Below are 25,918 nucleotides of genomic sequence, written 5' to 3'. Positions count from 1 at the left end.
ATATACATAGATAATAGTGTTCACAAAATGAAATAATGTAAATTTTTTGCTTTTTTTTTTTTTTGGTGGTACTGGGGTTCCTGGAAACCCTTCTACTTCCGGGCTACACTCCCAGACCTATTTTTTTTATACTTTTTAAATTTAGAAACAGGGTCTCTTAAGCCAGCGCGGCTGGCTTCAAACCTGCGCGATCCTTCTGTCTCTGCCTTTCAAGCGCGGGGATTACAAGCGGGTGCCACTAGGCCTGGCAATTTTTTGCTTTTAATCAAGTAAGTAGTCACTAAAGAGCCAATGAACCAAATAAGTAAAATTTTTTAAAAAGTCTAATTGGAGATGAAATCAAAGGTCAATCTCTTCAATGGAGTACTTTTGCAGTCAGTCAAGTGGTTTTTAGATGTATTAAGAATAAAAAAAAAAAAGAGAGTATAGTTTAGGTATTCCAAAGTTAACTGTCTATTGCCTCTTGATTGTAAATTTAGAAACTCTAACCCTAAGTAAAACACAAGTTAGATTTTTGTCCCAATCAGTATGATTCATTGAAATTAAACCAGTCAGCTATAAGACAAATCAGCCTAAATATTTGTGTTTTCCTTAAAAAAAAAAAAAAAAAAGAATTATGCCTATCTCATTTTCATGCACAGGGAAGGGGAAGGCTTGGAATAAGGGTGGGGAGCTCACCAAGCGCTGTGTGCATGTATGACTCTAACACTCTGAACTTCATCATGGTGTATGGCTAGAATGCACTAATAAAAATGGACAAAAAGAAATAATTAATGGCCGGCATGGTGGCCCATGCTTTTAATCCCAGCATTCCAGAGACTGGAGAATCACGGTTCACGGTCAGTCTCAGGTATGTAGTGAGACCCTTCACAACTCAGTGAGACCCTGTTTCAATAATAAAAAGGCTAAAAACAGGGCTGGGGGTGTAGCTCGGAGGTAGAATGCCCCTGGGTTCCATCTCCAGTATCGAAAAAATAAGAAATAAATAATATGACAGCCAGTCATGAAAAAGCTCAAAAGGTTTCTTCTGTACTCTAAATGGTGATATAGATGCTATAAAATTGAAATGCCCTGCTATTTTTCAGTTTAAGCCTTCCCAGTTTATGAACTATTATTTTGTATCCACAATAAACTCTTAAAATTCTAACAATCCAATTTTATTTTTGACAGATGGTACTAGGCAACTCATTGTATCCATTACATTTATAGCCATGGATAAAAAAAATGTAAAACAAATAATGATGTTTCTTGGTTTTGTATTATTCCTTACTAAAGAAAGAAAAAGAAATAAAAAAATTATGAACTAAGAGTCCCCAGAGGAAGGATTGTGTCAGAAATAGAAGCAAAATAGTAAATACAAAGAGAAAAAAATGGGGAAAAAAATCACTATGTAAGTGAGAGGGGGATCCAGAGTCGTACACAGCATTAAAAAACAAAGCCAAACACAGAAACACCTGAGTCTACAAAGAATGAGAGGAGAAGAGAAAGAGATAACTGAGGAGGGTCTGCTGGGAAGGTGCTCCTGGACAGCCACTTTCAAAGTCATTCTGAACAGCTCATGCTGCATTTTACCTTTTCAAAAGCTCTTTCATTTACTAAAATGCATTGCATGTGATTTTCTTTTTAACTTAGTTTTGAAGTTTTTTTTTTTTTACATTCTAGAGACATTTAGGATATGCAAAAGAATAAGTTAATAGAAGTTAACTTTAAAAACTCACATTACATAAATTAGCCCAAGGTAAAAGTTGATGAAGAATTAAAGATAATCATAGCTAACCTGCATCATAATTCTATATACCAAACCCCACATTAAATAGCTCCAATGGGTTGTTTCATTGAATCCTCACAAGAAGTCTTGGGATTCTCATTTAAAGAATGAGAAAACTAAAATTCCCACTCTCGCAGGTTAGAGCTAATGAAACTAGCAAACTGTAGAATTCTTGACCTATTCACAATGCTACACTGTCAATCTCTCACTCCTGGGGTTGCCTTCTGCCTCTGGGACAGCAGAGATGACCTCCCTTTGAAAATTAATTGCTTCAAAGGCCTAAACATGACATGCTTTCTAGCCTCGGCCCTACTGTGACTGAATTGTCCTGGTTATTTTACTTCTAGGAGAGTTTTGTGCATGTTCTCATGTTCTTACACACACACACATACACACACAAAAAAACATCTTATTTTTATCTGAACACAGGCATCACCTACCCTGGGCACCTTTTATTAATTCTGTATAACTCAACTCAGAGCCACTTTTTGCTATTTACCTGTGCTTACCAATTTCTGAGATGTCTTTCTAAGATCTCCTCCACAGCAAAAGCCCTGAACTCCCTAAAAGTTTGTTGTTTGTTTTGTTTTTAAATATATTTCCCTCTTTTTATAGTTTTCTAAATATCCTAAGATTGGCTTTGGAGCGGGTCAATAAATGTATTTCATAGCCAAACACTATATCCCTTTACCCAACCCGTGCTCACCACTAGATCACTGGTATCTAGCAGAGCTAAAGATTCCACACCAACCCCATTTTCCATGCCACAAGGACCACATAGATTTCATTCCCAACACATTATCTTTCAAATCTAATCGCATCTCCTTTCCTCTCAGTTGCCTTCATTACATCCAGTATTATTTCTTTTCTATTGTCCTCTTTGTCTTGTCTTCCTCTGTTTTTGCCTTCTTTTTTGGTACTGGGAATTGAAGCCAGGGCATTCTATTCCTGAGCTATACTCTCAGCCCGATTTTACTTTTAAACAGGGTCAAATTAAGTGGCTGAGGCTTACTTAACCTATGGCGCTCCTGCCTCAGCCTCCCAAGTGTTGAGATTACAGGTGTTTGCCACCGCATCTGGCTCAGCATTACTTGTGACAAAGTTCAAGGTAACCAAACAGAAGCTCTTTTGAGTTTACCCAGCCCATCTTCCCTTCAACACATTCTCCCACTAATCTCAGAACAATGCCAGAACCAGAAGATATTTCTAAATCACAAAATAGTCTTTGTGGTAGTCTGATGAAAAAGCTCCAATGGCTATACACTAAGAAAGTCCTCATTTTTAAGCTCTCAGCAACATGAAGCCCACATGTCCCTGACTCCTCCACGATTCCCATCAAAGTGTCTTTCTGCATTCCATTATCACCTGTTAAAATTATACTTGTTTGGTAAACATCACACACACAGGCACAGCCACATAAGGTAATGTTTCTCACACTTTAGAATGTATCTGGATTACTCAAGAGTTTATCTGCAATTTGGGTAGCCAGGTTCCACTCACATGAAATTCTGAATCAGTCGATTTGGGGTAGGGTCACTGGCCATCAAATCGACCATATATTTCTTTTATTCTATTTACCCAAACAGATCTCTTCCAAATTCCCCTATTAGTTTTTTGGTTCCTAATTGTGGTCAACCCAAAACATAAAAGAGTGCAAACAAAGCATTGTTCAATGTATAATGCAACTCCCAGGACAAACTAAAATGTTTTTTTTTCAATCAATGAGCCAATCTGCCTTCCAATAAATATCTACCATCAACAGTATATAAGCAAGAAACTTCTTTTGTACACTACTGTATTTCAAGAAGCCAGAATATGTGCTGGCATGCAGCAGTGCTCAAAAAATTATTCAATAAAAAGCATTGAAAGATTTAAATAAGGTCATATATACAAAAAGAATGTGCATATTTGTTTCTCTGTTTTGGTTTTTCAAATAATCTTCTCTGTCATCTTCATTATTTAGTCACAACACATTATCAGTATACTGACTCAAGAAATAAAGTGAATTATATATCGATAACACTGAAGTACTCATTATTTTGTTATTTTGAGTTGAACGTTATTACTTCATGTCATCTGAAGATTTCTATCTAAACATAAATCAGATAAAATGCTTCAAGAACTTAATCAAATTTAATGAGACTGTAATGAAACTTTGAACAGTAGAAAGCTAAAAAATAATAAAACAGTAGAAATGCCCTTATAGAAGAAAAAAACATTTAAAAATTAAATGGTTAGTCGGGCGTGGTGGCACATGCTAGTAACCTCGCGCTTGGGAGGTGGAGACAGGAGGATCGCACAGGTTCGAAGCCAGCCTTGCTGGCTTAAGAGACCTTTTTTCCAAATTAAATATAAAATAGGTCTGGGAGTGTAACCTGAAGGTAGAAGGGTTCCATCCCCAGTACCACACACACAAAAAAAAATTTAAATGGTTAATTTTCCATTTTGTAATTGTTACTTACCTGCATTTTTTGATCTTCAAAAATCATTATGATGTAAGAATACATTGCACCAATAAAAAATAAATTAAAAAAAAATCAGGGTATATTCATTTCAAGTCACCCTCCATGCCAGTCTGGTATGGAGCTGTATTTCTGTTTTCTGTATTTCTATCTTTCTAATAAACTTCTTTAAATCTTCAGCAACTGTCCAAAAAAAAAAAAAAAATCAAATTAGTTTGTGTGTTTGTGTGTTTGTTTGTTTGTTTGTTTGTTTTGGTAGTATTGGGGTGGAACCCAGAGGCATTCTACCTCCGGACTATACTCCCAGACCTATTTTATATTCTTTATTTGGAAACAGGGTCTCACTAAGTTGCTGAGAGCCTCACTAAGTAGCTGAGGATGGCTTCGAACCTTCTGTGCAATCCTCCTGTCTCAGCCTCCCAAGTGCGAGGATTACACGTGTGCACCACCAAGCCTGGCTTAGATTTGTTTTAAATTATGTAACTAAAATCCAACATAGATTCTGCTTTTGCAACAGCAGATGTACTGTGCTATAATAATTAATGGATTCTGTTTGTTTGTTTGTTTGTTTGTTTGAATAATACTCTCTCTAGTGTCCCAAATATTAGGCATCAGAAGTTTTTTGGTTCCTACTAGCAAAAAAAAAAGAAAGAAAAAAAAGAAAAAAAAAGAAAAAAAGAGAAAAAAACTCACATGCTATTTTTCTTTTGAATAATTCAAAATGCTAATTAAGAGCTATTGATAGTAAGAAAAATCACACCTATTAAAGAGAATGATTACTCTGGAATCAATTTATTTAGGGCCCAGTAAAGATAATCCAAGTATCTACAAGCCACACTCTCTATATACCACCTGCTGACATCTGTAACCATGTCAAAAACTCTGAAATAAAAGTAGAGAGAGGGCTTATGAAGGCATGTAATATTTTTATTGGGAAATAGGGGACACAATATGTAATTAAAACAATAACTGAAACTTCATTGAAAATCTAAATAATATTTTATAAGTTTTCATAAATGATGAAAATACTTCATCCTTTCAACTGAAAAATGTGACTATATTTTTAGGAAATACCCCTTATTAAAAATTGAATACTAAGCTGGGCATGGTGGCACACATTTGTAATCCTGTTATTTGGGAGGCTAAGACAAGAGGACAGCAGTTTGCAGACAGCCTCGGGTACTTAGTGAGGCCCTTTGCAACTCAGTGAGACCTGTTTCAAAATAAAGACTAAAAAATAGGGCTGGGGGTGTAGCTCAAGAGGTAGAATGCCCCTGGCTTCCATCCCTAGTACTACACACACACACAAAAAAAAATCGTATACTTACACAGTTCAATGAGTTTTTCCAAAGGTTCATGCTTATGAAATCACACTGTGATTAAAACATGGAACATTTTCATCACCCCAAAAAGCTTCTTGTCCTCCTCTGCAGTCAGCACCACCCCTGCAATCCCAGGCAACCACAGATCCACAGGTTGGCTTTCTATTCTCAGAACTGGGACTTTTTTGTATTGTATTTTTTGTATTGTATTTTTTGTATTGTATTTTTTGTATTGTATTTTTTGTATTGTATTGTATTGATAAAATCATGTATTGATATGTTTTTTCACATATCAATAATTCCTTCTTTTTATCTCTTAATAAAATATTTCATTGCATAAAGATAACACAATTTATTCATTTACCTTTTTGGGGGTATTTGGGTTGGCTTTTCCAACTTTTGATTGAATCACCCCAGAGAGCTACTATTCTATATATTATGATTGAAGTTACTATAATCACTTACATACAAGTATTTTCTTGAGCACATACTTTTAGTTCTCTTTGATAAGCATATAAAAACACAATTACTGAGCCATGGTTAATTTTAAAAGAAACTATCAGCTATTTGCCAAGTGGTTGTATCATTTCACATTGCCAGCAATGTATGATTTCTAGTTATCCCACCAACACTTGGTACTGTTAACATTTTCAGTTTAGTGATTTTCACAAGTTAGTATGGTGATATCTCATAATACTTTTATGTCTCAGGTGACTCATAATTTTGAGAACTTTTGTCCATTTACCTATTTTTCCTTATTTAAACTAAAATAGTTTTGTTCATTTTTAATTAGTTTGTCTTATTATAACCATTAGGTTGAGAGTACTCTTGATTATTTTTCTAGTATGTCATTTTGCTTTTTATTTTGTTAATAATTACTTCCAGAGAGCAAAAACTTTAAATTGTAATGAAGTTTATTTTATACATTTTTCCTTAATTACTTAATACTGTTTATGACTTAACTAAAAAACATTTGCCGCTCCAAAGTTACAAAGATTTATTTCTATGCTTTCTTTTAAAAGTTTTTTTTATCTGTTATATTTAGATTTATATCTATTCTGAGGTTATTTCTGTGATGTTACACTGCAATATTTGAGATGCATTTTCTCCATCTCATATTCTAGTTTTCTGCCACCAATTGCTAATATCTTCATTTTAAGGTGAAAGAATAGAAGAAAGAAATGATGCACTTGAAATATTTCACATAGATAAAGAGGATATGGTTTTAATCCTAAAAAAAGAAGAGAAAAGAAAACATAAGAGGGACTGGAGGTATAGAGGAACAGCAGGAGAAAAAGAGAGACCTTAATAAAATGTAGGTAAGCCGGGCGTGGTGGTGCACGCTTGTAATCCCAGCGCTTGGGAGGCTGAGACAGGAGGATCGCACAGGTTTGAAGCCAGCCTCCGCTACTTAGTGAGGCTCTCAGCAACTTAGTGAGACCCTGTTTCCAAATAAAATATAAAATAGGTCTGGGAATATAGCCCAGAGGTAGAAAGCCCCTGGGTTCCACCCCCAGTACCACACACACAAAAAAAAAATGTAGGTAAAGAAATGCCAAAGGGAAGATGAGAAAAGGCCAAAGCACTCTTCTGATTCATTTCTGTGTTTCCCAATTTCAACAGTCAAGGCTTATTTCTGTTATGTGTGTATGTGTTCGTGTTTATTATACCCTTTAAGATATACCTCTGAACAGATAATGTCTAAATCCCTCCATAAAACAAAAATCTTAAGCTATTTAGTAAAATAATGTATTATATATTTTCTGCTGACTTGTATACATGCCACAGATTTCCATGTAGCTAGTCTAAAGCTTTACACGTTGATTCAAAATCACATGTCTGCAATGCAAGGACAGGCGCCTGCAGGAAAGGAAATGATCTTTCCTAGGCCGTGGCTGAGCTCTTGGCTGTGGGACCTGTAACAAAAGACAAATTAACAAGGGAAAGACAGTTCGGCAAAATTTAAAAATAAAAACAGCACTTGGGGGTCTGAGACAAAGACCGCAAGTTCATGGCTAGCCTCAGCTACTTAGTGAGGCCCTCCACAACTTTGTGAGACCCTGTTTCAAAATAAAGAATAAAAAAAAAATTAGGCTGGGGATGTAGCTCATAGGTAAAATGCCCCTGGGTTTCATCTCCAGTACCCCCCCCCCAAAAAAAAAGACAGATAACTTCTACTTAAGAGCTCAGACTCTTCATGAATTAAGGTTTAAATTACTCCCTGCAGGTAAAGAATATCAGATAGAAGCACCAGATAAGGTGTTTCCTAAGGTCAAAAGGGAACACGAAATGACTATAAGTTATAAGTATGCTTTCCTGTCCTGTATTATGTAAGAAGTGGGATGATGGCTATTTTTACAATTTAGTGTTTAAATGATAGAAAAGTCAGGTGGGCACATTGTAGAGTAGTTCATTATGGTACATAAAAGTACCATATTTTAGTGATTGGTGTTTAATAAAGTTTAAAGAAGGGCACAGTGAGGTGACCGAACAGTGTGTAACCAAGGGTTAGCCTGTGTAGATTGTCTCTTAATTATCAACTCCATCCCCACTCTCTAGTGCTCTTCTCTGTGTACCAGACAGAAACGGAGCTTCAAAATCTTATTTCCCAGGTTCCCTTGTCCTCGGAGGCTAAATAGAGCTAGAATAAAGAGACAAAGAGGAAATCCATTTTATTTTCTGCTATTTGGGTCCATCAAGAAGTGGCGGCAAGATCAGGAAGGAGTGTTATCCCCTGAGTTCCTGCTTAGTCGCAACGATGCAGATAGATCCAATTGCAGAAACAGCAGCCGTAGCAGGATTCTAAGCTCCTGCATCCCTGCCTACATACAGGGAAGCAGTTTCAGCATCAGTGGCAGCACCTTCAGCAGACAGCTGGCAAGAGCAGCTCGGCTTCAGTCCAGGTTCAGTAACAGCTTCGAGTTTCCAAGTAGCAGCCTTCTCTTTTGTTCTTTCAGCATTTCTAAGCCAGTCGTAACCCATTGTCTGCATTAAATCACTTTTTACTTGAAAGATTTAGAGTGGTCCCTGATATCTGGGCTTTACACTTGACTGATATAGATCTGAACCTCTGATTTATAAAATATTTAAGAAAACCATTTTCTATGTTCATATATGCTCTTTCTAGTAACTATTCCTACCCTGGACTGGACTATTGTTTGGAACAGTAGTATGATCATCATAGCCAAGGAAATGGTACGGCACAGGGGAAGAAAATTATAGGATATTGGCATGTTAAATCACCTTTCAGGGTAATTTTTCTTAAAATAGAATAATAAATATAACGTTGTTGAAAGAATGAAAATAATTATGTAAACTATAATATACAAATTATTTGCCTAAAAAGTAGTTAAATTATTTTTTTTAAATCAAATGATAAACCAAAGAGGTGAAGCTAGATGATTGTAATAAGGGCTTGGAAGTTTCTATCTATTCTTCCTTTCTCTCTGCCTCTGTCTTTCTCTTTTTGACTTCCTCTCTCATTCTTCTCCTCTCTAATGTTACCTACATCTTTCTGTATTCTTTCTTATGCTTTCCCAATTCATTCTTCTCCCTTCTATTATGAATTCATTTGCAAAGAGACGTATACCAGTAGCCAGATATCCGAGCATCTGCATCCATAACTAAAAATTTTATCCGATACTACTGAACATTCCTCTGCCAGGTACAGTCTATAGAACTGCAAATCATGTATTGTTTCATTATCTGGGAATTGTGCCAGGGATAAAAGCAAATCCATAAAGCTTTGAGGAGCGTGGCTATGCAAGATATTAGTCCAGGCTGAGGATGGCGAGTCAGGGTCCTGTCTGGACATGAGGTTGCTGTGCGATGGATCCTAGAGCAAGAGTAGCTTCTTTGCTCTTATGAACCCCTGGGGAAAGAGGAAGGGGATGAAAAGTTAAAGAATATGGTAGATCTTGTGAGACAAGGAGGAGATACAAAGTTTGGGAAAGGAAGACAGCAAACGATGTGTTCGTGTCATCCCAGAGATCCCTAACCCTGACTCATTGCTAAATAGGGTATTTTGTGAGCCCAAAGGCACACAAAGTACTGAGATACCTAGCTCTCCCCCTCCCCGGTCTCCTGGAAATTATGGTAATCACAAGTCAAGCAACTCATCTTGAGCATCCCTGGATAAGCTGTCTCTTCTGCTCAACAGATAGAACTCTGAACCAACTAGGATGGGAGAAAGGACCACTGAAAATGTGGGGAGAAATTTTGTATCAATGATTATAAGTCCTGAAAGAGATAAAAGGAATATTTTTGCCTATTGAGCAGCCTGTATAATATGTGTCCTTTGATCAAGAGTAGAGGAGGACTGAGGGTAGGGTAGAAAGGGAGGACTCCTGACACCAGGCAGCACATGCTTTTTCCAGAAAGCAACAATTGGGGATCAGACTCAGGTGATGGTCAGGACCTAAGGATTAAGTTGCCACTACAGCAGGATTCATTTAGCTGTGAGGATGCCTGTGCTTTGATCCCAAGAAAGAACATTGTGAACTTATCTAGAAGAGGGAAAACTTACCTCGCAGAAACAGGTAACTCTACCCTCTCCACTATGACCTGTGCAACCTAGACAGCCCTATATTGCCAACATGAAGATTCTTTGGGAATGCAGAAGACTCATGTGAGAAAACTTTGAGTTCTTTCTGATGCTCACCATGACCCTGACAACAGCCAACCAAGTTATTGCATAACTATCCACCCATGTTTTCATATTGAGGTAATCCCATGGATTACTCCTGTTCCTCTTTTCATTTCTGAAAAAGGAAAACAGTGGTTTGGCAGCCCATAGAAGCACTTGACTCTGCTCTCCACAACTTCTTGTTTCTACTTTTGGACAGCTACCACATCTCCAGCTATTTAAATTCTCCTTGAAAATAAAAGAGTGAAGATTAAAAATTGCAGAATAGAGGAAAATCATGCATTTTAGTAGTTCTGAGACTCGGAACTCAACCCGTGGGAAGACTGCTTCTTGGGAAGAAGAAGTAAAATGGAAAAAAAGCAGTCAGAACTTAACAGAAGAAAGACAGTGGAAATGTGGTAGAATTGGAGGCAGCACAGAGAATGGAGGTCTGAAAATAGTTACATGTGTTTCATCTGGTGAGCAGAGAGCAGAGATGGAGCCATCTTGGCAAGCCTGCACTGGGGCTGGAGGCTGCTGGGACTGGTAGCTCTCAGAGATGAACTCCAGCAAAGAAGAAGTAGAATCTTGTTGAGCCAATGATTGCAGAAAACCATCGTCAAAAGCAATTATATTCTTTTCTCCAATCTTGAATACCTCAAGACTGCAAGTTCCCAAACCACCTAGCCAAACTACCCAGCAACTTCCTGCAGTTGCAGATAAACTGAGACCAAAAAATGATAGGCCTTTCCTGCAGGAACCCCAGTTCCTACCTTGTCAAGACCACTGTAAATCTATAGCTCAATCATCCGAACCAACCAGTAAACACCTGTGGCTGCAGCTGATCTGGTCCCTCCTGGAGTGTGTGGCACTTGTCAAGACTGTGAGTTTACAAATTGTCCTAGAAAAAGCTCATGCAGCTACAGGGACTTGTGTGGCAATGAATAGATCCATGGAGTTTTTGAGTTTTCAAATCATCTCTGCAGAGGTGAGGTGAAAGCAATAGTTAGCCACAGTAGAAACATGAATTAGTAAACAGGTCATAGGGACATTCAGGCAGGCAGAACCTAAAATTTGAATGCCACACTGCCCCTGAAGAGTTTCTAGTAATCACCACATTACTGCCAGCAGTGGCATCTTTGGTGTGAAAAAACTCAGGAAAACATGTTAGGTCTCATATGGTCTTGTGATCTTAGCTGTCCAAGTCCCTGGGACACCCAGTGTCTGTGTGGATGTTAAATTCCAACCAGCAGGTCATAGGCTCTGAGAAGAACATGACAGCCTGGGGCCTCTATGCTGAGTTTCAGCCAGTAGAATGCAGTGGCTTGAAGCCAATTAGAGATACCTATTTTCCTTACTAAGAATTTTATCTTCTTTAAGAGGTTCTAGGGAGCAAATTAAAAATTCTAGTTATGAGACAGATTCAATGAGGCAAATATATACCACCAGGATAGGTCTTATTATAACAGGATAACAAATAAAATACTCTCACACAAAGAGGAAGAGGATGCCAAGGCATCAGAAATGCAAACCTAAGAATTTTGAAAACATGAGAATGAAGACCAATGAGAAAACAATAAACTTCTACAACTCAGCCACAAGGGAGATCACCAACACTGAGCTGCAGAAAATGCCAGAAGAGGAATGAAGAATTTTGAACTTCAGTACGATCAAAGATCTAAGAAAAATATCAGAGGAAGTGTACATGAAATGAAAGAACAGATGAATGGAGAAATTGAGGCCCTAGAAAAAGGAAAGATGGCAACATAGAGGAAGAAGCAGGATTCAGGTGTTCTGAGACTCAAAACTCAATCAACAGGAAAATTGCTTCTTGACAAGGGAAGAAAAGCAGCAAAAAACTCAACAAAACAACAGAAGTTGAAAAGTTGTGGAATTCAAATTAGAAGAAAAAACAGAGGACTGTAGAACTCCATGCCTTCTACCTGGTGAATGAAGATGACAATGTTCTTTTTGCCAAGTTCCAAGTTATCTTAGGCACTGGCCTGGCCAGCATTTTTAATCCCATCTTTACCTGTTTACCATGCTGTTCGGCCAACATTTCTGGTTAAAGGTGTCTGATGACCAACAAGAGCCATGTTAGAGCATGTACATATATCTCACTGGGTCAGTTTTATTTAAGTGGACCTTTCCTTCTTGCTGCACATGAAATTTTGTATTGATATGTCACAACAGCTGCCCTAGAGTCAGTTTCTCTAAGATAAATGTTCTACTATTATTTACTCGGAGCCACTAGGAAATAATGATTGATGAGCCAAAGAATTCATTTCACAACAGATAACAAAAAGGAATTTTGTATTCTGTGTCTCTATGTTTCTTAGAATGCAGAGAATAAAAAAAAATATTTGATTAGAAAAAGAGAGATTAACTTAGGTGGCCTTTTTATTTTAGTATTACTATTAGATTGCAGATAAACTTTTTTTTCTTTTTTTTTTTTTTCTTGGCCATGGGTGTCCTTCTAGTGAGCTATATCCCCAGTCTTTGTTAAATTTTATTTGGAGACAGGATCTGGCTAAGTTCCTGAGGCTGCCTCAAACTTGCAGTCCTCTGGCCTCAGCCTCCAGAGTTTCTGGGATTAGAGGGTGTCTCACTGCATCCAGCTACATATCTATTTTTTTAAAAAGTGTTATTCTGCCGAGTGTGATGGTGCACACTTGTAATCCCCACACTTGGGAGGCAGAGACAGGAGGATTGCGCAGGTTCGAAGCCAGCTGCGCTGGCTTAAGAGACCCTGTTTCCACATAACAAAGTATAAAATAGGTCTGGGTGTGTAGCCCAGAGGTAGAAGGGCTCCCAGGAACCCCAGTACCACCACCAAAAAAAAAAAAAAAACGTGCTATTCTGTTGGGCATGGTGGCCATACGCATGTGATCCCAATACTTGGGAGGCTGAGCTAGGAGGATCACAGGTTTGAAGCCAACTTGTGGTAATTTAGCAAGATTCTCTTAGAAATAAAAATAAAAGCCAGGCATGGTGATGCATGCTTGTAATCACTGCGCTTAGGAGACAGGAGGATCGCACAGATTTGAAGCCAGCCTCAGCTACTTAGTGAGGCTCTCAGCAACTTAGTGAGACCCTGTTTCCAAGTAAAGTATAAAATAGGTCTGGGAGTATAGCCCGGAGGTAGAAAGCCTCTGGGTTCCACCCCTAGTACCACCAAAAAAAAAAAAAAAAAAAAAAAGAAAGAAAGAAAGAAAGAAAGAAAGAAAGAGAGGAAAATAAAAACTGAGCTGCAGAGAAAAGTAGCTCAGTAGTAGAATGTCTCTGGGCTCAAATCAGAGTATCACCAAAATAATAAAAAATAAAGCATTAAGTACAAACAAAATGACTTTCAATGTTTAACCCAAGAATGATTGATGAATACTGAAACAAAGGAAAATTTTCTTTTTATCAGAAATATTGATTCTCAGGCCTGTGGATTTCTATTAATCAAAATGGAAGGATTTGATTGAAAGGTTTGTTTGTTTGTTTACTTATTGTGGTACTGGGAATTGAACCCAGGGACATTCTACCTCTGATCCACACTCCCAACACTTTTTATTTTTTCAGGGTCTTAATAAGTTGCCGAGGACCTTGCTAAGTCGTTGATGCTAGCCTGGATCGATCCTCCAGTCTCAGCCTCAGAAGTATAAGTATTACAGGCATGCACCACCATGCCTAGCTTAAAAGGCTCGTTGTTAAAGATTTGTGTGATATTTTCTATATGACACTGTGTAACCTGGATCCTGTAGTAACCTGCCCTTAGGCCTTACCAGTTCCCACCAGGTTCGCTTACCTTGACTTTCTTATTAGTCTTCCTTTCACCATCCTTTCTCCAATTATTTCCTTCTGAAAGGCTTAATTGCAGGGGACTCTTCCCTATTCTGGGAAGCAGACTCCTAATGCTCTTCACTGCCCCATTCTTTCTCTATTTCCCCTGTAGCCTGGACTGACAGAAAAGTCCAATCAGTGCATAATGTGATGAGATTCTTGAGAGGCTAGAAAAGGCAGCGTTTGGCTATTTTTAAGCTCTTCTTAAATAAGTAAGCTCTACTAGGCAATTGAACTATACTTTCTTGATGAATAATCACATCATAAAATTGGTCAACAATGAAAATTGTTACTGTGTGAGGTACTGCACTAAGATGATGTCCCATCTCTTCAGAAACTCAGCTGAGCACTCTCGCCACGTGACATTCACAGAGCAGGCCCTGATAGGTCAAAGGGAAAGAGCATAGAACTCATTCCTACCTCTTCTAGCTCCTGTTTTACTCATTGTCTCAAGTGTCCTGTCCACTTGTGCTAGTATAGCAAAATACCACAGAGTGGATAGTTTTCAAACAAGAGTAATTTATTTTCCACAGTTCTGGGGCTGGGCAGCCTATAATGAAGGTCTAGCAGCAATGGTGTTTTGTGAGGGCTTCACCTCTCCTTCCAGGTCAGTGCACAGTTGCCATGTCCTTACCTGGTGGCAGGCATCTGGATGATAAAAGTCTTTACTAGTTTTTTTTCTAGCCCTTTTATAAGGTCACCAGTTTCATTCATAAGGGTTCTGCACTTAAGATTTATGTATTTCCTAAAAGCCCCACTACTTAATAATGTCACATTGATGATTGAGTCTCAACACATGAATTTTGGAGAAACTTTAGAACGTGGCAATAAGTGTACATTTTCTTTATTCATATATTGGCTTGCATTGTCATTTGGGGAGGGTCAATTAATTAGAAAAAAGAAACTCTGAAAAAATGACTGTTTACTGATATTTAGACATATATTTCAGAATACTAGAAAGGCATTGAGAAGGCTTGAATATAAAGCTTTCAAAGTATCTCCATATTTAAAACTAGTCTCTGTGCAGAAGAATTGCTTATAGAGGCAACTACTATTTTAAAATGTTTAATTTTAGTATAGATAGATTGCACTTCTCAATAGAATCAGAAAAACTGGTAGAAATTCTAGGGAAATAGAAATTCAACTTGGGACAAAAAGTTAAATCTGATTGTTCTACTGAGTATTGAAAATGAATTAGGGTTAACTGCACATCACAAATTTTTCAAAAGGTCTAAAATACTAGGGGCTATGGGAAGAAGAACATTTTAATATCATAATTTAAATGGTTGTGGATGTCTGGATTGAGGATATGCATATTATGAAAGATAGTTTTTGAAGATAAACTAGAAGGCAATGTGTCTTAAATATGTTTCAAAGTTGGCTTTTCATTAATGCAGGCAACCTATTAGAACTGCACTATGAAAGTCAGCACCTGCTTTTCCTAGAAACACTGACTTCAGGCAGAGGCTCAGGGGACTTGTAAACCATTTTCCCAAAAGAATTGTTACCTGTAGCCTCAACTGCAGATGATGCTGCCAAGTAGTTTATTTGGGAAGACTGGAGTGGGGGAGATAACCAATATCTTGAACTGATTATAGGGATCCAACTTGAATTTTAGGTGTATATGGTTCATTTTTTTTTTGCATCTCAATTTCTTGATACATAGTAGGCCATCTCTAAATTCATAAATAAATAGTTAAAAGATTTGTTGCTTGAAGGAGTACTAGGAAAATGTTTAGAGAGGAGCACAGAAATGAGTGTCTTTATTAGATTCAAGTCCTCTCCTTTGGGCCCCATAGACAATGCCAATGCGGTGCTCAAGAACTCTACAAAGTTGTTTCTAAATGTTCCTTTTCCTTGTTGACTTAGGCCTATCTACACCAAGTTTCTTCCACAAAGAAAGGACAGAAATGGCAGCGCAAGAGTCTGAAATAAAAACTATTCTTTTACTCTCTATGACTTCATATATGTTGAGTCTTAGAGCTATGCAAAAATGGGGAACGTGTAGGAAATTGCATGTCTTCACATCCTACTTGAATCTATTTGTTGTCCAAAGTAGGCTATGAACACATGGTAACTATCAAGTAGCTAAGACCTCTAGGAGAAACAATAGAGCAGAGAACCAAGATAACTTACATACTTGTGAGTACAAGAAGAAGACAAAGACCTCTCTTAAGTATTGCTTATTTTGCCAGACCTCAAAGATCTTTCTTAGCCATCTCTTGGAAAGTAAGAAAAGACCATATGAAATCAGCCTTTATTGGTATTCTCTAATGCCTATGTGTAGCCCTATGCCATGAAGCTAAAGTATAGAAAACTCTGGTGAGTGAGAAGGATGTTTCCTTTTGTCTTTCTTTGGTTCATTTTGGTGCAAATACTTGAGCCAGGGGTCAGTGACCTGAGTGAAGACAGAAGAGCTTAGGACATGTAGCACTCATCTTCATGTCTCCTAGCTTCGACTCATTGCCTCTCATAATTAAAGCATGATTGGAGAGATTTGATATCCATTCTAATATGTTAGGTTTACACCAACCAGAAGAAAGGGATAGAATTGAACTTTAAGAGCTTTTGTTAAACATAGGACCCTCTGATTCATCATGGCTGTCAACACCAGAAAATGAAACCAGTTACCTTTGGCACACAAAAGTAACTATAATCATGGAGTTTGAGGATAAGACACTTACGAGATAATCTATTTCCTTAAATTAGACAACATAAAACTTAGGCATTTATCATTTTTAATGTATTATTCACAAACTAATCTCTTGTGCTAAGAACTGACCCATAAGGACCCTCCCAGGCAGGTCTGCCAGACTTAGATGTTTCAAGAAGCAATTCCTTCTCCTGCATCCCACTATCATTAAGCATGAGTGAAAAGTACATGAGAATATCAAGGAATAAGAGCATTACCTGAGGCTTAGTGTCCTAAGTGTCCTATCCTTTTTTTTTTTTTCATTATTTACAGATGACAGGGCTTTAGAAAATTGGGGGAGGAAGGTCACAGAAAAGGAAACACAATAGAAGATGTAATAGAAAGCTATATTTTTCTTAATTTTGTATTACTGAATTTGCTCCTGAACTGCAGCTGTAAAATTTTATCCCCAGTTATATGAGTTAAAAGAGAGCTCTCCACACTGTTCACGTATTTGCAACTTGATGTTGTTCATTCAGAAGACATACCCTATTAAAAAAAACAGCAACTCATTCCTGAGTCAAACTCAGAGCTTGCTCTGCTCCTGGGAAAGAGACCAACTCAACATGCAACGTAAGTATTTCTATGTGATAAAGTCTAAAAGTGAGCATTAGACAATGCCTAAATGTTCTCACTAAGCCGGGCATGGTGGCACATGCTTGTAATTCCAGCATTTGGGAGGTTGAGACAGTAGGATCGCGGTTTGCAGACAGCCTAAGCTACTTAGTGAGGCCCTTGGCAACTCAGTGAGACTCTGTTTCAAAATAAAAAGTAAAAAATAGGCCTTGGGGTATGGCTCAGAGGCAGAAAACCCCTGAGTTCCATCCCTAGTAACACACACACACACACACACACACACACACAATATATAAATATATATATATATATATATATACACACACACACATACACACACATACACACACACATATATACATACATATATATATACACACATACACACACACAATATATATAAATATATATATACACATACACACACATACACACACATATATATACATACATATATATATACACACATACACACACACACACACACACACACACATATATATATATATATATATATATATATATATATATATTCTTACAAGGAGAAGGAACCCTTCATATTTGATTATCAATAGCAGATCCCAATACTAGTGCTGTGAAAAACTTTGAGTATTTTATAGACATTTCTGTCCACAAAAATAAAACACATAGCTTACTTCTTTGGGGATATAAGTATCCCCTTTAAGAAAACTGACACTACAAATTTAGACCAATTATATGTCAGAGTCCTGCCTACCTATGAAGCTACCTGAAGCTCCCTCTTTAAAGGCCAAGTCTCTTCTACTAACTTCTTAAGTCATGAAGTTGCCTGCTAGAAAGTGCAGAAGGGGTAAAGGATAATGAGGCATTGTCATTCAATTTCCAATCCACCCGTGAGTACTCTTGACTTGGGATATTAGGGCTGAGACTATGGCAAACCCCACTGCTGCCTGGTAGCCAGCCAATTCCACCAAGAGGGAGTGCCAGCAGGTGACTTCGCCCCCATTTCCTGTTTGCACCACTCCATCAACACTTTACTCAGGCAACAAGCCCTTCTTGTAGTAAAAAATGGTGCACACTCCAGTTTTTCCAGCCCTGTAAGACCAGCTCTACCCTCTTCCTTTAGAGAAAACAATAGCAGTTAACAGATTTTCTCCTTATAGGTTTGAAACCCATGTTCTCTGAGCTTGGAGACACCGAAAGAGCTGTAAAACAAACCTTTATAAGAAGCCTGCATTTGGTTCCAGGGCCTGATCTCTAGGAAGATTTCAAGTTTTAGTAAAGCCATTCTCTTCCCACCATTCCTCTGGGCCTAGATATCTAGTTTATAGTTCCTTCCCTTTGGTTCCTCCTTTTTATTCAAAGTTGTTTAATAGCTGGCAAGATATTTTATTTTAAATTCTCTTGGTTGAAGTGATTTTGGTTTCTGTCTCCTGAATGGACTCTTACTAATACAGTCTCTCCTCATGTCTTTTTTTTTTTTTTTTTTCATACAACCAGGCTGTCGAAAGAGCAGAAAAGTTGGAGTAACCAAGTCACTCTGAGGACAGAATTCTACCTTTTAAGTACCTATTGCACAATGTATAGGAAGCCAATAGTTTCTAGAGAATCATAAAATATCTTAGTTCCACTTAACTCCAAAATTCTGGCTTAAGAACTCGAAGTCAGGAATGTGTGGATGTGAACTTGGCTCACAATTCTCTACATCACTGAAACAAAGAGTGGATGGGGAGCTCCCAGAAAGTACATCCACTCCTACCATCTGATAGTAGTTCTCTAAGCAAGACAGTTTCTCACAGGGAAACACTCAAGAGGAGGGAACCAGAGGGACCAGCGTGCTTCTGAGTAGCAAAAAGAAGCATGGGGTGTTCACCCTAGGCTTCCGCATTCATACTTTGTGCTGGGCCTCAGAGACCTCTTTGGAGGTTGCCCTACATGTTTAGGAGCTTAATTCTTCATGTATCATTCTCCAAAACCCACCCCACCTTTGCTCTCTTTTGGGTAGAGAAAATTCTGTTTATTTGCCATATGAAAACTCTACAAGAGGGCAGAATCTTAGGAGGCGAGGAACTTTACACAGAAAAAGGTCTCCCCTTCCTCCTCTCTGCAGCCAGGATAACAAGTGGGAAGGGATCTCAGGACAATGGGACTCAGCAGAAGCCTTTGTGTTAAAGCCCCGCGCACTCCAACTGTTTCAATACTGCAAGAAGAAGAAAGTAGAGCGGAGGAGAAGAAGAAAACTAAAGAGGAACAAAAGAAAAAAAGCAGAGGAGAATTGGAGGAGAAGAAAAAGAGAAAAGCCACAGGGAAGTTACTAACAACGTGGTCTTTTCTCTAACTACTTTAGTTTGTATTTCTTAAAACAAGGACAATTCCATAAAAAGAGTTTATTTATTAAAATGAGGAAATTATCACTGATATGATTCTCTCTACTTTATCTAATCCAAATATTGCAAATTATGTCATTAATATCCTCTACATCAAGTTGGAATTTTATTTTTGTTTGTTTTGTGTGTGTATGTTTGTGTGGTACTGAGGTTCCTGGAAACCCTTCTACCTCCAGGCTACACTCCCAGACCTATTTTATATTTTTATTTGGAAACAGGGTCTCTTAAGCCAGTGCAGCTGGCTTCGAACCTGCGCTATCCTCCTGTCTCCGCCTCCCTAGGGCGGCGATTACAAGCATGAGCCACCACGCCCGGCCAAGTTGGGATTTTAAGACTTAGTTTTCCCAGGATTCTGTCCACCATCCCACAGCACTTGGTTGTCACATCTCTAGTCTCCTTTCACTTAGTGAGTTGTATTAAGAGGGCTGGTGATGTCTATTTGTTTTACTCTTGATGGTGTTAACTCCGATCATTTTATTAAATAGTTATCAAACAGGTTTCTTCATTACAAAGTTATTATTTTCCTTTTGAAATTAATAAGGATCTGTTGTGAGAGAGAGCGTGACTCAGTAGCTATCTTCTTCCTAATCAAATCTTTACACGTAAACTTTAGCATTCATTGTGATTCATGCTTAAAAGTATTACGATGTTTTCTAAATATCATTTTGATAAATGATGTTCTTTTTATAGTTATTATTACTGTAAAAATAAAGCCTTCCCCCTCCTTACTTACTTCATTTTGTTTATAATAGTATGGAGTAATGGATTCTAATTTTATTCTATGGATTCTATTTCATTACTCTCATTATTTATTTTAATGCTCAGAGTTTCCCAGATTTTGTTAATGGTAGTCCTGTCAAACCATTTCTTTAGTTTTTGAAGTATTCTATTATTCTTTGAGTATGTCTATACTTTTGGCACAGAAAGATGTTCCAGGCTCTTCTTATATTTTACTACCCTATCCCTAAAATCAGCCATTTCTCTAAAGAACCTTGGTTTCTTTTTTCTTAATTAAGTGTGGTATTTAGAATTCATGTTGGTGGATCACTACTGCTAGTACTGTCAGAGGTGGGATACACATGTAAGCAGTGTCCCCCCATAGCATCACTAATTTACATCCACACAATCAACCTATGTGGACCTGTTTCTCCATAATATTCATCAACAGAAGATTTATTTTTATTTATTTTATAATTATAATTGGTGCATTGTAATCATATATCACATTGGAGTACAAGACTTGAGAGGATATGCAAGCACTCATCATCCAATTAGCCCTCATCCAGCCCCCATCCCATTCCCCCCCGCCTCGATCCCATGCTTGTTTGGTGAATAACTTTGATACATTTGTTTATGTGCCTCCTGCATTTTAAAGAGGCTGCATCCTCCCCTATTCCCCTCTGATTGGCCACCTTAGATGCTTCACTATAGGGCCCTTTCTATAGCTCGACCTCTTCCTGTTGCCCCTTTCCTCCTAGATTTTGCTGATTAGGGGAAGCATCTGACTTTTATTTTCTGCGATATTTCTCTGTGCCGATCCCACTCTTGATGGCCCCAGTAGTGGCCTGGCTACCCGGTGGACTGATCCAGACCTCACTGGCTCAAGCAGTGGCCTTGCCTCATGGGAGGCCCCGATTCTGGTCTCGCTGGCCCCGACACAGGCCTAGCCCCTCAGCTGGCTCCGATCCCAGCCTCGGAGGCCCCAGCACTGGCCTTGCCTCATGGCAGGCTCCGATCCCGGCCTCGCTGGCCCAGCCCCGGTCTAACCCCTCAGGAGGATCTGATCTGGCCTCGGAGGCCTCAGTAGAGGCCTTGCCTCATGGAAGGCTCCAATGCCGGTTGCTGGTCCCGGCACCGGCTTCACCCCTTAGCAGGCTCCGATCCCAGCCTCGGAGGCCCCAGCACTGGCCTTGCCTCATGGCAGACTTCGATGCTGGCCTCACTGGCCCCAGTACCGGCCTAACCCCTCGGCAGGCTCCAATCCTGGCCTCTGAGGCCTCAGTAGCGGCCTTGCCTCACAGAAGGCTCCGATGCCGGCCTCGCTGGTCCCAGCACCGGCCTAACACCTCGGCAGGCTCCAATCCCGGCTTCGGAGGCCCCAGCACCAGCCTTGCCTCATGGCAAGCTCCGATGACGGCCTTGTTGGCCCCAGCCCCGGTCTAACCCCTCGGCAGGATCTGATCTGGCCTCGGAGGCCTCAGTAGCGGCCTTGCCTCATGGAAGGCTCCAATGCCAGCTCCTGGTCCCAGCACCGGCCTAACCCCTTGGCAGGCTCCGATCCCAGCCTCGGAGGCCCCAGTAGCGGCCTTGCCTCACAGCAGGCTCTTATCCTGGCCTCGGAGGCCCCAGCACCAGCTTTGCTTCACGGCAGGCTCCGATGCCAGACTCGCTGGTCCCAGCATCGGCCTAACCCCTCGGCAGGCTCCAATCCTGGCCTCGGAGGCCTCAGTAGCGGCCTTGCCTCATGGAAGGCTCTGATGCCAGCTGCTGGCCCCGGCACCAGCCTAACCCCTCAGCTGGCTCCGATCCCGGCCTTGGAGGCCCCAGCACCGGCTTTGCATCAAGGTGAGCTCCATTCCCAGCCTAGCTGGCCTCAGCACCGGCCTAACCCCTCGGCAGGCTCCGATCCTGAGCTCGATGGCCCCAGCACTGGCCTTGCCTCATGGCAGGCTCTGATCCTGGCCTCACTGGCCCCAGCACAGGCCTTGCCTCACGGCAGGCTCCAATTCCAGCTTTGCTGTGTCCGTCTCCGGCCTCACCCCTCGGCAGGCTCCAATCTGAGCACCCTCTTTGCCCAACCAATTGTCCCACGTTCTCGAGGGTGCGTGGTGGTAACATTCTGCCTCTGGGGTTATTATTTCAAAGGTTCCAGGTGTAATGCATCAGATCTCTGCCTCCCCTGAGTACTGGCCACTGCCATTGCCACTGCCTCCACCATTTCAAATCCTTCCCAAGCTCTTTTTCCACTCTGAATGTTGTCCAGTGTTCCTAAGCATGCATGCATGCGTGATGGTAGCATTTGACATTTGGTGTAATTTCTCCAAAAAAATAAGCTTGGTAGGATCCGATTTCTGCTTCTCCTGAATACAAGTCTCCACCACCATCGCGGAAACCACTTTCAACACCACCTTTCTCTTTGGTCTCCGCTAAATTCTCTCCTTATAGGTGATGTCCAAGATTCTTAACAATATAGAGAAACAGCAGTCCTCCTTTACGTGGAATTTTTCCATAAGTTCCAGTGCATTTGGATAAGTTTTTTCTGCATCTCCAGTGTCCTGGCATCCACCATGGCTTTCTTAACCCCTCTCCAATATTTTTCCTTTTTCTTTTTCTTTTTCTTTTCCTTTTTTTTTTTTTTTTAAATAAGAGATGACAGTATATGTGGTTTGAGGAGGTAGTGAGATCAGGCACTCAGTAGCACTGTGACCTGGTTGGTTTCCCCATGGGTCCAGCGTGCGCCGCATTACTCCGCCTGGGGCCCAGAATCCTGCAACCCGGGCCCCAGCTGTTCAGGGGTCCAGCATGCCCTGCCCGACCCCTGCCCAGGACCCAGGGTCTGGCGTGCTATACGTGGTCTGGCCCGGGGCCCAGAGTCCCGCAACCCGGGCCCCGGCTGGTGTGCCCTGCACGACCCCTGCCCGGGACCCAGGGTCTTATTGTGCCCGGCTTCTCCAGAGGTCTGGCATGCTATGTGCAGTCTGGCCCAGGGCCCAGAGTCCCGCAACCCCAGAAGATTTATTTTTAAACCATTATAATTGAACCAGGCATGGTGACACATTCCTGTAATCCTAGTACTTGGGAAGCTGAGATAAGAGGTTTGAGGCCAGCCTCAGGAAGTTAGTAAGACCCTCACAACTTAAAGAGATTCTGTTTCAAAAAAAAATTAAAAAATAGCTGTGCATGGTGGCTCACACCTATAATCCCACCATTCAGAAGGCTGAGACAGGAGGATCACAGATTGGTTGCCAGCCTTAGCTACTTAGTGAGGGCCTCTGTAATTTAGTGAGATCCTGTTTCAAAATAAAGAATAAAAAATACTGCAGAGGTTGTAGCTCGAAGGTCAAATGCCCCTGAGTTCCATCCACAGACCCACAATAAATAAATAAATAAATAAATAAATAAGGCTGAAGCTATAGCTTGGAGGTTAATGGCTCCTATTCATTTCTCAATACTATATATACTATATATATATCACATATATATATACATACATACACATATACATATACACATACACATATATACATGTGTTTGGATTGTAAACATTTTTCATGGTGTGTTGTGATCATAAAGGCCAGAGTCCCACGGATATGGAAGGTGTGTGCTATATCTCAGCATGAAGTCACAGGGCTTAGATGTTTCCAAATAGTGCTCCTCATTGTGGTAGTCTAAGACTGAAGTTTTTCCTTCAGTTCTCAGTGGAAGGCAGTTTAGGTATTTCCCAGTAACTTCACTCCATCTATCCCATTAAATGTGGGAAGCATAAGAAGAAGGACAAATCCAGAAATGAGAGCACAGAACACAAGAGATACATGAAACCCGCCTTGAAGGCTGGCTTCTGATACTGAGCTTTGGGCTATTAAGATTCCTACTAGTTTGAAGTTCTTACAGTTGGATTAATGGGAGAGAATAATCTCCTTTGCTTTCAAAGGCTATGTTTAAAAGTCTGCCCCAAAGACAGTTTAGAGTGGGAAGGAATCTGGAAGAGATGAGTGTATGACTTGAAGCAAAGAATTCTGTAACTCCTCTTTGGTCTGCCCTCAATGCTAAAAATGTTTAGCCACAACAAAAAAAGTGATTAAAGAGAGAAATAGGCTAAAAGAATTAAAATGAAGCTCCATTTCACCTAATTGTGCCATAGCAAATTTGTTCACTAAAGCATACATGTGAAAGCCAATCCCAGACTGATTAATATCATGACACAAGCTAAATCCATGGTTAGATGAGATCCTGCCAGATGGTATGACCTGAAGAGATGCAGGTCCTGATGGCTCAGATCACCAAGTTCTGCGGATGGTCCTAGAGATGGTGAGACCCAATGTTTTCTTGATCAATTTAATCAAGCCACGAGTTTTAATCTTTAAAAATATTAAAATAAAGTATTTTCTTAATGGTTTTCACCGGGGAAGAAAAATACAAGTCTGGGTTCTGGTTACACAACTAGAAAAGCTGGAAAATTATACTTCAACAAGAAGTAAGAGTTTTACAGATTAGTTGGACTCGATGGTACAAGTCTGTGATCCCAGCTACTTGAGATGCTGAGGCAGGAGGGTTGCAAGATCGAGGCCAGTGTGGACAACTTAGGCCCTGTCTCAAAATAAAATAAAAAGGGCTGGTCATGTACCTTAGTGATAGAACATTCCTAGCTTCAATCATTAATAACACACACACACACACACACACACACACACACACACACACACTGTTTTATAAACTTGTTTAAGAGACACATTGGGGAGTTAAAATGTATGAGGAGACATAGATTCTAAGAAAAGAGAAGAATTTTAGATTTAAGATAAAAGAAGAAGCTTGCAAAGTTGAAATGAGGACAGCTGGAGTATGGATGCATATAGCTCAATGGTAGAGTATTTGTCGAACATCAGCAAAGTCCTGGGTTCGATCCACAGAAGAGAGAAGAGAGAGAAGAAAGAGAGAGAAGAAAGAGAGAGAGAGAGAGAGAGAGAGAGAGAGAGAGAGAGAGGAGAGAGAGAGAGAAAGAAGAAGGAGAAGAAGAAGAAGAAGAAGGAGGAGGAGGAGGAGGAGGAGGAGGAAGAGGAGGAGGAAGAGGAAGAGGAGGAGGAGGGGAATAGGAAAGGAAGAAAGGAAAATCTACCTTCCTGAAGTTAAACTCCCATCTGTGGACTTGGCCTTGTATTTTTCCTACTATCTTCATTCAGAATCAAACCTACTTGGTCCAGAGAAGTGATTTCTGACGTTTTAGTAAAGACAGCTAGAGCCCGGGGCATGTTAAGCAACAGAGTCACAGAAGGAGGTAGTGGGCACTAGGCAGATACATTTTTCCCAAGGGTTTGTTGTCTTTGGTGAGGAAAAGAAATAAAAAACAAACACACAATGCTCACAAAACTGAAACTCTTTCATTGTGCATTTTTCTAACATGGAAGTATTGGTAAGCTCCAGTCTCTTAGTTTCACACTTCAGGTCAACTGTAAGAAACAAATCGAATAGTAATAAAAAGTAAATACAAGGTGTAAATATTTAAAGTAAGCTGGTTTGTAAAAATGTGAGAGAAACCATGAAATCTGTAAGCTGCCCATTCTGA

Source organism: Muscardinus avellanarius (genome assembly GCF_963383645.1).
Source record: "Muscardinus avellanarius genome assembly, chromosome: 7".
NCBI classification, from domain to species: Eukaryota; Metazoa; Chordata; class Mammalia; order Rodentia; family Gliridae; genus Muscardinus; species Muscardinus avellanarius.
Note: the sequence above shows the minus strand (reverse complement) of the source record.